Below are 12,308 nucleotides of genomic sequence, written 5' to 3' on the forward strand. Positions count from 1 at the left end.
CCAAAAACTTGGTGCTCAATACCATGGTATAAACATAACATCACAACTTCGCACAACTAACCAGCAAGTGTACTGGGTCGTCCAAGTAATAAACCTTACGCGAGTAAGGGTCGATCCCACGGAGATTGTTGGTATGAAGCAAGCTATGGTCATCTTGTAAATCTCAGTCAGGCAGATTTAAATGGTTATGGATGATATATGAATAAAACATAAAGATAAAGATAGAGATACTTATGTAATTCATTGGTGAGAACTTCAGATAAGCGAATGGAGATGCTTTGTCCCTTCCGTCTCTCTGCTTTCCTACTGTCTTCATCCAATCCTTCTTACTCCTTTCCATGGCAAGCTGTATGTTGGGCATCACCGTTGTCAGTGGCTACAATCCCGTCCTCTCAGTGAAAATGTTCAACGCACCCTGTCACAGCACGGCTATTCATCTGTCGGTTCTCAATCAGGTTGGAATAGAATCCATTGATTCTTTTGCGTCTGTCACTAACGCCCAGCCTTCAGGAGTTTGAAGCTCGTCACAGTCATTCAATCATTGAATCCTACTCAGAATACCACAGACAAGGTTTAGACCTTCCGGATTCTCTTGAATGCCGCCATCAATTCTAGCTTATACCATGAAGATTCCGATTAAAGAATCCAAGAGATAAACATTCAAGCCTTGTTTGCTTGTAGAACGGGAGTGGTTGTCAGGCACGCGTTCATAAGTGAGAATGATGATGAGCGTCACATAATCATCACATTCATCAAGTTCTTGAGTGCGAATGAATATCTTGGAATAAGAACAAGCTGAATTGAATAGAAGAACAATAGTAATTGCATTAATACTCGAGGTACAGCAGAGCTCCACACCTTAATCTATGGTGTGTAGAAACTCCACCGTTGAAAATACATAAGAACAAGGTTCAGGCATGGCCGAATGGCCAGCCTCCCAATACATGATCAAAAGACTCAAAATGATCAAGGATCAAGGATTCAAAGATCTAAAGATGATCAAAGATCCAGAGATGAAAAATACAATAGCAAAAGGTCTTATTTATAAAGAACTAGTAGCCTAAGGTTTACAGGAATGAGTAAATGACAGAAAAAACCACTTCCGGGCCCACTTGGTGTGTGCTTGGGCTGAGCATTGAAGCATTTTCGTGTAGAGATTCTTCTTGGAGTTAAACGCCAGATTTTGTGCTAGTTTGGGCGTTTAACTCCCATTCTTGTGCCAGTTCCGGCGTTTAACGCCGGGCATTCTTGAGCTGATTTGGAACGCCGGTTTGGGCCATCAAATCTCAGGCAAAGTATGGATTATTATACATTGCTGGAAAGCCCAGGATGTCTACTTTCCAACGCCGTTGAGAGCGCGCCAATTAGGCTTCTGTAGCTCCAGAAAATCCACTTTGAGTGCAGGGAGGTCAGAATCCAACAGCATCTGCAGCCCATTTCAGTCTCTGAATCAGATTTTTGCTCAGGTCCCTCAATTTCAGCCAGAAAATACCTGAAATCACAGAAAATCACACAAACTCATAGTAAAGTCCAGAAAAGTGAATTTTAACTAAAAACTAATAAAAATATACTAAAAACTAACTAAATCCTACTAAAAACATACTAAAAACAATGCCAAAAAGCGTATAAATTATCCGCTCATCAATAATCAATAATATTTAACTTAAAATATAAATACATTTGACCATGTATTATGACACGTAATAAATAATTTACATAAAAATAATAAATTAACAAAATATTTAATAAAAAAACTAGTTACACAATTATACATTTAGAGTACATCAATAAAATTTTAAATAATATTAATTTAAGAAACATAAAAAGATTATTATCATACTATTGGACAATGTGTTTTATTAAAATATTATTGGTCACATTTGTTCTAAATTAAATAGTATTAAGTGAAGGTAAGATATTTTAAATATTATGTTTATGTGCCTATGCTAATTTTATAGTGACTCGTATTCGCTAAAGTTAATTAAAGTAATAAAGAAAATTTGGGCTCGTTTTGATGAATGGCATTTTTTATAAATTTGTTTCCTCGTCATTTGTATGTCACCATTAATTAGTTCAATATATTTTTTTTATTATAATAGATATCAAAGCTGGATTTCAAAGTCACGGAGTAGTGTAGAATATATGCAAGAATTGAACAATTTTTTAGACTTTATATTCGCTAATGCATCGTCCGATGGTATGATAAAGTGTCCACGTCCTCAATGTGGGCTTCAACTTATGCAAATAAGAGAAGATGCATACAACCATCTGTTGATAAGGCTCTTTTTCCCTGGATATATGATTTGGTTACGTCATAGTGAGAAGCTAGTTGAAGAGAGATCGACGAGTAGATGAAAATCCTATATTCTAAGTGAATCTAATGCATCAAATGGGGCATTTAATTTTACAATGCAACATGGGAGTGAGGACACAATAATAATTGAACATGTCGAAGATGATGAAGAGGAGTTGTTACTGATATGAAGGTCCAAGTCGCGAGGTGCGAGATTTTAACCATCTACTTGCAGACAAAGAGCAGGAATTATATCGCAGATGCTCAAAGTACTCTGAATTATCGTTCTTTGTGAAGCTTTATCATATTAAGTGTATGTGCGGTGTGACGAGTGACAAGGCAATATCCATGTGAGTGCAGCAAGACATCAACTAGCATGTTATAGCATAAAGAGGCGCATAATAACGATAGTTTGTTGAGGCATCCAAGGGATGCTGAAAAGCATGGAGAAATTTTGATGCAAAGTATATTAACTTTTCCAAAGGTCCACCCAGCATTCGCTTAGCCTTAGCGAGCTATGGATTTAATCATTTTGGGAATATGAGCACAAAGTATTCCATCTAATTCTTATCTTGTACAATCTTTCTCCCTGACTTTGCATGAAACAGACTTCTTTCCTTCTATCCATGATTATTCCTGGTCTCAAAATATCAGGTAACGACATAGTGTATGTTTGGATTTCAGTTTGTAAACGGGAGTTTGCATAAAATTAATTTTGCAAATTTGATTTTGATGAAAGGTAAGTTTGTGTTAAAGTGATTTATGTTTGGTAATCTTTATATCAAAATGGACTATAATAAAGTAAATATTATTTGGATGGAAAAGTATGAGAAGCCAATGGAATATTTGTACAATGTGTACAATGGAGGTTTATAGAATATTAGAGATATAATCATTAGTGTTACCTCTTCCCATCAGCTGGAGCTTTTGGGATGAGTGGTATCATGACATGGTATTAGAGTGCTAGATTCGAAAGATTAAGAGTTCAATCCTTGGTGAGCCCCAAAATCAGTTTAAACTTTTGGGAAGATGTTTATTAACTCAATAGCCCATTGTACACATTGTACAAATAGTCCATTGTCTCCCTAGCGGGATCCTTTAAAATTTATTATCAAAATAGGTCACATGATATTCTCTAATTACAATATTAAGGATCTCTCTCTTTTTCCCTTTCTCCATCTCACTTCCTCTTTTATCCACTTTATCTCTCTTATATATTATTACTAATCTATTATATGTAATATATCGATTATATATTACCAATTTTATAACCAAAGTATACACATGACACTCTCTAATTATAATTGAATTAAAATCTTTTCCTTCAAAATCAAGGAGGTTTCTCCTATCTCCCTCTTCCATTTTCTATGTTCCTCCTTCACCCACCTATTTCTTTTATTTATTGTCCTTAATTACTAATTATTAATTTAACAACCTAAATATATTACATAATATTTTTTCAGTTCAATTGAAATTAAAATCTATTATATATTATTAATTTGATAATCAAAATGTACTACTTAGCATTCTTTCTCATTGCAAGTGAAATAAAATATTTTTCTCTAAAATTAAGGAGTTTCATCTCTCTTCCTTCTCCACTCACTTTATCTTTCTTGGCTTTTTAATTAATATACCATAACTTTTAAAATTTATTACTAAAATGTTACTCTTTTTAAATTATTTATTCAAATATGATTTTTTTCACAGTAGAACTTATTTTTCGGTATCTGACAAGAAAATGTTTACTTGAGAAGTACTTCTAACAAAGAAAACGCTAACTCGTCAATTATCACTACAACACTTCCGGTATTTAGCGGCAGTTATACAGCAATATTGCGGCGGTCTTTCACCACCGCTAAACATTTTGTGGCGGATAAATGACCACTCCAAGATAGGTTGCGTGCAAATAGTTAGTGGCAGTTTTTGCCAACCATAAGGATAACCGCTACAAAATTAATGTTTGATTTGCAGCGATTTTACCCGCTGCCATAGTTAGTATGAAAACTACCTTTCATTTTAGCGGCGGTTACAAACCTTCGCTAAATAGCACGTACGTAAAATGGCATACGTTTTGCGGTAGTAATTTAATGTTCTCTCATAAAGCACATTTAGAAAAAAAACAAAGCAAAGATTACAGGTTCAAATAAGGTCATAATCCAAGATAGACAGTGTTGTGCATGTGAAATTTCTTCGGTGGTTCAAGGATGAGGTTGATAGAATATTAAATTGACTAACGTCTTTTTAGCCTAGAATTTGTACTTTATGAAATTCAATCTTCATATTAAGGATGAATGTTATATGTTGCCAGGTTCCAATGAAAAGTATGCAGCATTCAAAAGAAATGAAGTTGTTTGCATACAGTCCCGTGTTTCAGGCAAGACGTTTTAGGGCGTACAGCGTCAACGGGTACAAGTTTAGGACTATCACGAAGGAAGATGGACTGAAAATAAAAAATAGTAGAGTTTATGTCTCTTATAGTACAAGAAGTTCTGCAAGCATGCGTGATAATAGAGTGATTGTTGGTAGTGTTTCATATCATGGAAAAACTGTGGACATAATTGAATTGAATTATAGCTGTCATTTCACAGTGGTATTGTTCAAATGTATTTAGGCTGATACAACTACCAGCTGAGGCATCAAACAAGACCATTTGGGCCTTACCAGCGTTAGTTTCTCTCGTCCAATACACACCGGTGATCGAGAAGACGATGAACCGTACATATTGGCATCAGAAGCTCATCTCTTATATTATGTGGATGATGAAGTAGATAAAAAATGAAGTGTAATGGGGTTCATGTGAAACCACGAGGCTTGTATGGCATGGTAGAAGAGAATGAAGAAGCTGAAGTTGAGTTTTCTCCACAGCCAGGGTTGAATATATCAACAGCAGATGATATTGGAGATTTACAATTGATAAGGGATGATAATCTAGAAGACCCCACAGACAATGTTTTTGAGAATTTTGATGATGTTGCATAATGGAAATATGAAAAAAGTGAATGTCATTTAAAGAGGATCTTTGTGTGATTAATAAGTTTAATAAAGTTAATGATGTATGTAGTTTGCTAGTTACAATACTATCTGAATTTTTGTATTTCAATTAAGTCTGGATATAATTGTTGGTTTTAATGAATAAAAGCGGTTTCCTGTTTCTTTCAATGTTTTTGTTATAGCAAATGTTAGTATCTAATAAAGTATTAATGTCGTTATTGTTGTTGTTCTTAATGTCATGGTGATGATAATCATGATATCTAATAATCATTATCATTTTCAATATATTGTTATGACTAATAAATATTAGTGAACATAAAATGATGGTGTAACAGGACAAATGAAAATGAAAGACTTTTCACCATATTGTGCAAGCACAATATTCGCTAAAGAAATTGTTATGCCCTCTCCATTCTCGTCATTCGAACATACAATTTTTGTTGCTAGAGACAAATGGTTTTGTAAAGTGGATGTGAGGTGTTAGTTGGAGGCTATATCATGACGATCTTGTTCTAACTAATACTTAGAAACGGCAAACGAATATACTATGCATGTTTGTTCTTTAGGCATACCCTTAAAAACTTGCTTTAAAGTTTAAAGTATATTTGAATAATATATATTTTAAGTTGATATATGCTAACAAATTTGCAGCAATCGTATTTGTTATGTTAACGTTTAAATTTGTAGGAACTTCATGAATGGGGATCAATGTACGAAGAGAAATTTGGGTATATTTTTGTGACATGTGCATTTTAATATAGAAAGTGCATCATAGGCTTTACCAAAATTATCATGAATTATATGTCTTTTATTATGTGGACGCGCTTTACAAATAAGTATGCTGTTGAGTTGGATATTGCTTCAAAAGAGGAAATAAAGTATATAGAATTGCACATTACAGAATTTCTTTTCAAGAAATTTGCCCAAACAACCAACAAGGGAGATGGTAATTGTTGTTTATTTTTTTTAATTTTAAAATTGTATTAGCATATTATCGTATATTTTTTTTCTTAATTACTATCTAATGACCTGGGAGTTTTCATTTTCTTCTGAGTAGACTTAGATTGTTGTATGCATGTTGATATTTTCAGTATCAACTGAATACTCAGGCGAGTAGTAAATGACAATCTAGATGGGACAGAGACTGATCCAAAAGACAATTTAGTTGGTATCTACTCCGTTGAAATTGTCATTCTCAAGCAGTTTGATCTCAATAAGGTTAGGGAAAAAGACAATGGAACTTTAGATAACCAACAAAGACAACATGATGTACATGCTGCAAAAAGGGGCTTCAATCTGAACAAAAAACCATGGTTTGGAGATGAATTATCAGATCCTGCATCACGTGAAGGCAGTAGATTCTTGATAGAGTATTTTTGGCCAAGTCAATATGATGTTGAAGAGAAATTTTGACCTTTTATTTTAACACTTAGGTTGATTACCTTTATTTAATGGTTTGGGTCGCAGACTCACAGTATTACATATTTGTCTACTTTAAGAATTTAAATCTTTATGTTTGATTGAACTTTGTTTTAATTTTATAAATTCAGACGATGACTTATTTTTTCTTTTACATTTATGCTTGAATGCAAACTTGAAAGATCTTATAGTAAATGAGAAAATCCAATTTGTAAATTTGTTCACATGACTAGTCAAAATATATTTTTGTAAGTGATTAATTTTTGTTACGTAAAGCAAATCCAAAAATAGTGTAACGATTAAAGTAACAATGATTAAAACATAATTCTAAAAAAAAAGTAGTGAGAACGTAAGTAGATCATACTCGGTTATTTTTTTAAAATAAATCAAGTTAGACGTATTTTGCAGCGGATAGAATAAAACCTTCACAAATAGTTTATCGTGTATTACCCGCCACTGTAACTACCACAATATGTCTAACTGCCATAAAATGCTAAACTATTACCAACCGTCCTCTTATCCGTCATAATTGTGGCGGTTTTTTGAAATCGCTGCTATCTGCCGGTTTTTGTGTAGTGTATTCACTATACAAAAGGTGATAAAATCTACGTATATCTCATATTTTTTTCTCTCATTTGATAAGTTTTTTTAATATTTATTACAAAAATATTAGATATTATTAATTTTAAGTTATAATAAAAATTAAATATTGAGATATAATTTATTTTTAAAAAAAATATAATCTCATAATATTATTGCAAAAAAATATTAATATATATAAAATAACACATTTTAAAAAAATAATAATAGAAGTTTTAGTATTAATTTCCTGATTATAGACCTACATTAATCATCAACGTTTGAGTTCCTATATATAACTTCCTTGAGATTAATGACCTTTGACCATGTTTGGTCCAATCTAATCTAGTAATCTTTAATATTATTTTCTACAAGTATTCATTTCCTGATTATAGACCTACATTAATCATCAAGGATTGAGTTCCTATATATAACTTCCTTGAGAGTAATGACTTTTGACCAAGTTTGGTCGTCCAATCTAATCTAGTAATATTTAATATTATTTTCTACAAGTATTCATTTCCTGGTTATAGACCTACACTAATTATCAAGGTTTGAGTTTCTATATATAACTTCCTTGAGAGTAATTTTTAATATTATTTTCTACAAATTTTCTCTAGTGTCTTGTCAAATTGAATATTGGAAAGCAGTCAAATCACCTTGTTAATGTTCTTCCATGCATTTTAAGTGCATGGACTTGATATTAATGTATATGGGTGAATTTTTTTCTCGAGCTTAATTTAAGTCAAACATGTAACGTATTTTGCGTTTTAGTCCTTTAATACACATTGTATAAATATTTTATTGACTCTTCATACTTTTTCAATTTTAAAAATGGTGACATATAAATTAAAAAACCAAAAGAGATAAAGTTAGTGGATCAGAGGAGGGACAGAGAACCCCTTAGCTTTGGATATGTTTATCATATAATATGCATAGTATGATTATAAACTAATGTATGATGTATGTCTTGAACTACTTTTATTTATTTATTTTATCATATATTGCTAGTAAATTTAGTTGTCAATTTGTTTTTAAATAAACATTTGAATTCTTAATTATATTGTAATATATATTATACAGGTTTAGATTTAAAATTAGAATTAATGGACAAGTAGAATGAAGACAATGAAAAAAATGCAATGATAAATAGGAGTGTTCAAAATCGATTCAAACCGAACTAAACTGACCAACCGAGTTGAAAAACTGAAAATCGAACAAATCGAAAACCGAAAAAACAAAAAAAAATGTGTTTTGTTATTTTTGTTACGGTTCGGTTCGGTTTTCGGTTCTGACATTAAAAACCCCAACCGAACCGGGAAGATAAAACACCCTAAAAAAAACCAAGCCCACCCCACCCCCAAATGCACTTAACCTAGCCTACCCCCCCAGCAATCCCCAAGCCCCACCTCCAAACGAAGAACTAAACCTAGCCGCTCTTTCCCTAGGTCTCAGCACAGCCTCGCTCTCTGCACCTCTCAGCGCCGGCGAGGGACCGTTCCTTCCACCACCTCGCCGAGCCGCCGACCTTCCTCGCATCGCCGCCCTTCCACTGCTCCCAGGACCTCCTCGCAGACAGAGCAGCCCAGTACACAGCCAGCCACAGCCAGATCCCAGCGCCCAGATGCCCAGGACCTCCCTCGCAAGTCGCAAGTCGCACCTAGTAGTCCAGTACTCCAGTAGCACAGAGAACCCGACACCCAGCAACATCCTCGCAAGTCGGACCCAGCACCACCCACTCACCCAGCGGACACAGAGCACTGTTTCAAGTCAGATATGGAGCTCGAGCAACCGAGTCAGGTATGTAACTTGACTGGAATTGATGTTCTGTTTCTTGTTCATTACTTCATCTCCAATTGCTTCAACTGCTTCTGGTGTTGTTTTGTGTTGAATTACTGAAACTGCTCTGTTGTGTTTGTTTGCTGTTCTGTTGAGTGTTGAATTACCGAATTACTTTGAAGTGATTAGTATTTTTTGGAGCTTCTGGATCTTTATAGGGTTAGATTGAAATCAGTATGCTCAGCTAATTTGAATAATAAACAGAATTTTGATTTTGTACGGTATGAATTACTTTTGTTGGTATTGTTGTGGTTATTTAATGAATTTCTAAATTTTTACCGTGGATAGATTGTGTGAGAATAGCATTCTACTCCAAGTTATATGTGTTGTTAGAGTTTATTGTAATAATTGTTAAGAGTTTCTAATAATATATCTATTTTTTCAACCTGGTGATGAGCAAGCTTTCCATGAATCAGGTCATGTTGTTGCAGGCTGGTTCTTAAATATTTTACATAAGTGTGTGTGTTATACAGGGCTAAAGAGTCAATGCAGATGTTAAGATTTACATGTGATATGAGAGATTTGATTCTTTATTTGCATGCCCTTAATTATTTGGTTGTTTATTATATATCATGCTAATTATGTGTAGATTATGACATGTTAAGATCAGTATATCACTATACTTTCAACTATAATGCAGAAAAATTCAGCTTAAAACATTAAAAAAAAAAAAAAAAGAAGTATTTAGAGAAATGCATATAAAGCAAGATTTGTTACCTAAAGTTAACTCAAACTCATGCAGCCATATCAAAAATATCCCTTTAGACCCAGACTCTAAATCATCCAACTTACTTGATATAAGGACAGAAAGTTTTATATGAGCTTGCTTGAATTTGATATTTTTTGTGTTGAGCACTTGAATCCTTTTCTGATTAAATGTGCTAACTAAATTTAAAGGTACATTTGAAAGGAGATATTATTAGTTTAAATTTATTCTGCATTCTATTTCATCTGCATTATCACTATTAAAAATAATTGTCTTGTTAACAAAGGTACCATTGTAAAAGATATCATCTCCTCAATCTGTGTTAATCACTGGTGCTATATTATTATTATTATTATTATTATTATTATTTGCCTTTTGATTTCAGGTTGATTTGTTTAAAGATGTTTTGTAGTTTTGCAGGAGAGAACACCAAAACATGATTGTCTTTTGCCTGAAATTTTTATCTTTTATTGTATAGACTATTAAACTTTTAATAATTTTAATTGTGGTATTATAATTTCTTTTATCGTTGAATTCATTGTATTAAGACTTTTTTTACTCTTGTGGATGTGTTTACTTTTATATGTTATGGCTTTGTGAAATAGAATGACATTTTTTAATCGATTGAAAAACCACCAAACCAACCAAACCAAACCGAATTTAATTGGTTTAATTTTAATTGTGGTATTATAATTTCTTTTATCGTTGAATTTCATTGTATTAAGACTTTTTTTACTCTTGTGGATGTAGTTTTACTTTTATATGTTATGGCTTTGTGAAATAGAATGACATTTTTTTAATCGATTGAAAAAACCAAACAAACCAAACCAAACCAAACCGAATTTAATTGGTTTGGTTTGGTCGGATGATCTCGATAAAAAATTGAACCAAACCGAACCGCAGTTAAATTAAACGATTGGATCGGATGACTTTTCTCTAAAAAACCGAACCAAACCGTACCGCAAACACCCCTAATGATAAAGCTAAATTACTTTCCATTATAAAAGATGATTTAATGGAAGTTGAAGAAGTATGCACATTGATTGGTGAATATAAAATTAAATATATTTGCAAAGATCCACATAGAACTAGTGAAAAAACTGGTCATTTATGGGTTTAAAAAATTTTGGAAGGTCATCCTTTAATGTTATAAAATATTTTGAATGGAAAAACATGTTTTTATTCAGTTGTGTGCAGAGTTGATTGAACATGGTTTGAAGAGCACTAAACAAATGGGAGTGTAAGAAATGGTTGTGATGTTCTTAAATATGGTTGGTCATAAAATTGGCAATAGGATGATACAAAAAAGGTTTCAACATTCAGGAGAGACGGTGAATAGGTATTTTAAACAAATATTACTTGTTTGCTTGAAGTTAACATTCAAATACACAAAGCCATTAGATCCTATATTTCGAAAAGTTCAAACCAAAATACAAAATGATCAACGATATTGGCTATTTTTTAAAAATGCTATAGGAATCATTGAGTGTACTCATATTCCATGTGTGTTTAGCTAAAATGAATAAGCCAAATTTATTGGAAGGAAAGGATTTCTAACACAAAATGTGATGACAGTGTGTGATTGGAACATATGTTTTATATTTGCATTACCAGGATGGGAAGACAAACTTCCTGATACTTGTGTTTTGTAAGATGTAATCTCAAGGCCTAGTATGAATTTTTCACATCTTTTCACAGGTATAATTTTTTCTCATAATTATAAAATATTTATATTTTTAAAATTTATTATTGATATGACAAAAATATTCTTTTTTTAGGTAAATATTATTTAATAGATTCAATATATCCAACACCAGTTGGATATATTGGTCCATATAGATATGAACGCTATCATCTTCCAAATTCTGGACGTTCATCTGGATTTACAAATGGTAATGAAGTGTTTAAGGTGAAGTTCAAAATAGATTTACAATTTTGAGTCGTATGCCAAAGTCTAAAATAGAAACTTAAGTTCAAATAGTTAGTGCAACAATAACTATTCATAATTTTATTCGACAAAATTCTGAAACAGATTTTGAGTTCACACGGTATAAAGATGAAAATATTATTGAAGATAAAGATGATAATCAAATTGATGATAGTCTATCCCCAAATTTATCTGTTACCTCTTCTTCAGAAATGAACATTGTTCGAGACTCTATTCGAGATCAAATTTTAGTACATAGATCAAATCTTGATACTTCTGCAATTAATCTGGATTAACATTCTAATCAGACAAACAAATGAACTGGTCGAACTTGAATCGGACCGGTTGGCCTGCAGACTTGAATGATTTGCTGGTTATTGAGTTCGAACTTGGGACCTTCAATATATAAAAGAGCCTTCAACAACTAAGACAAGTTTAGTCTTTGTATTATATGATGCCTTTTTATAATTATATTATAAACTATTAAATATATCCTAATTAATAATTTTATATATTTATTCTTTTAGTCATACTATTTTAAGATATTTTTTATT

This window comes from Arachis stenosperma, chromosome 1 (assembly GCF_014773155.1).
Source record: "Arachis stenosperma cultivar V10309 chromosome 1, arast.V10309.gnm1.PFL2, whole genome shotgun sequence".
In the NCBI taxonomy this organism is placed as follows: Eukaryota; Viridiplantae; Streptophyta; class Magnoliopsida; order Fabales; family Fabaceae; genus Arachis; species Arachis stenosperma.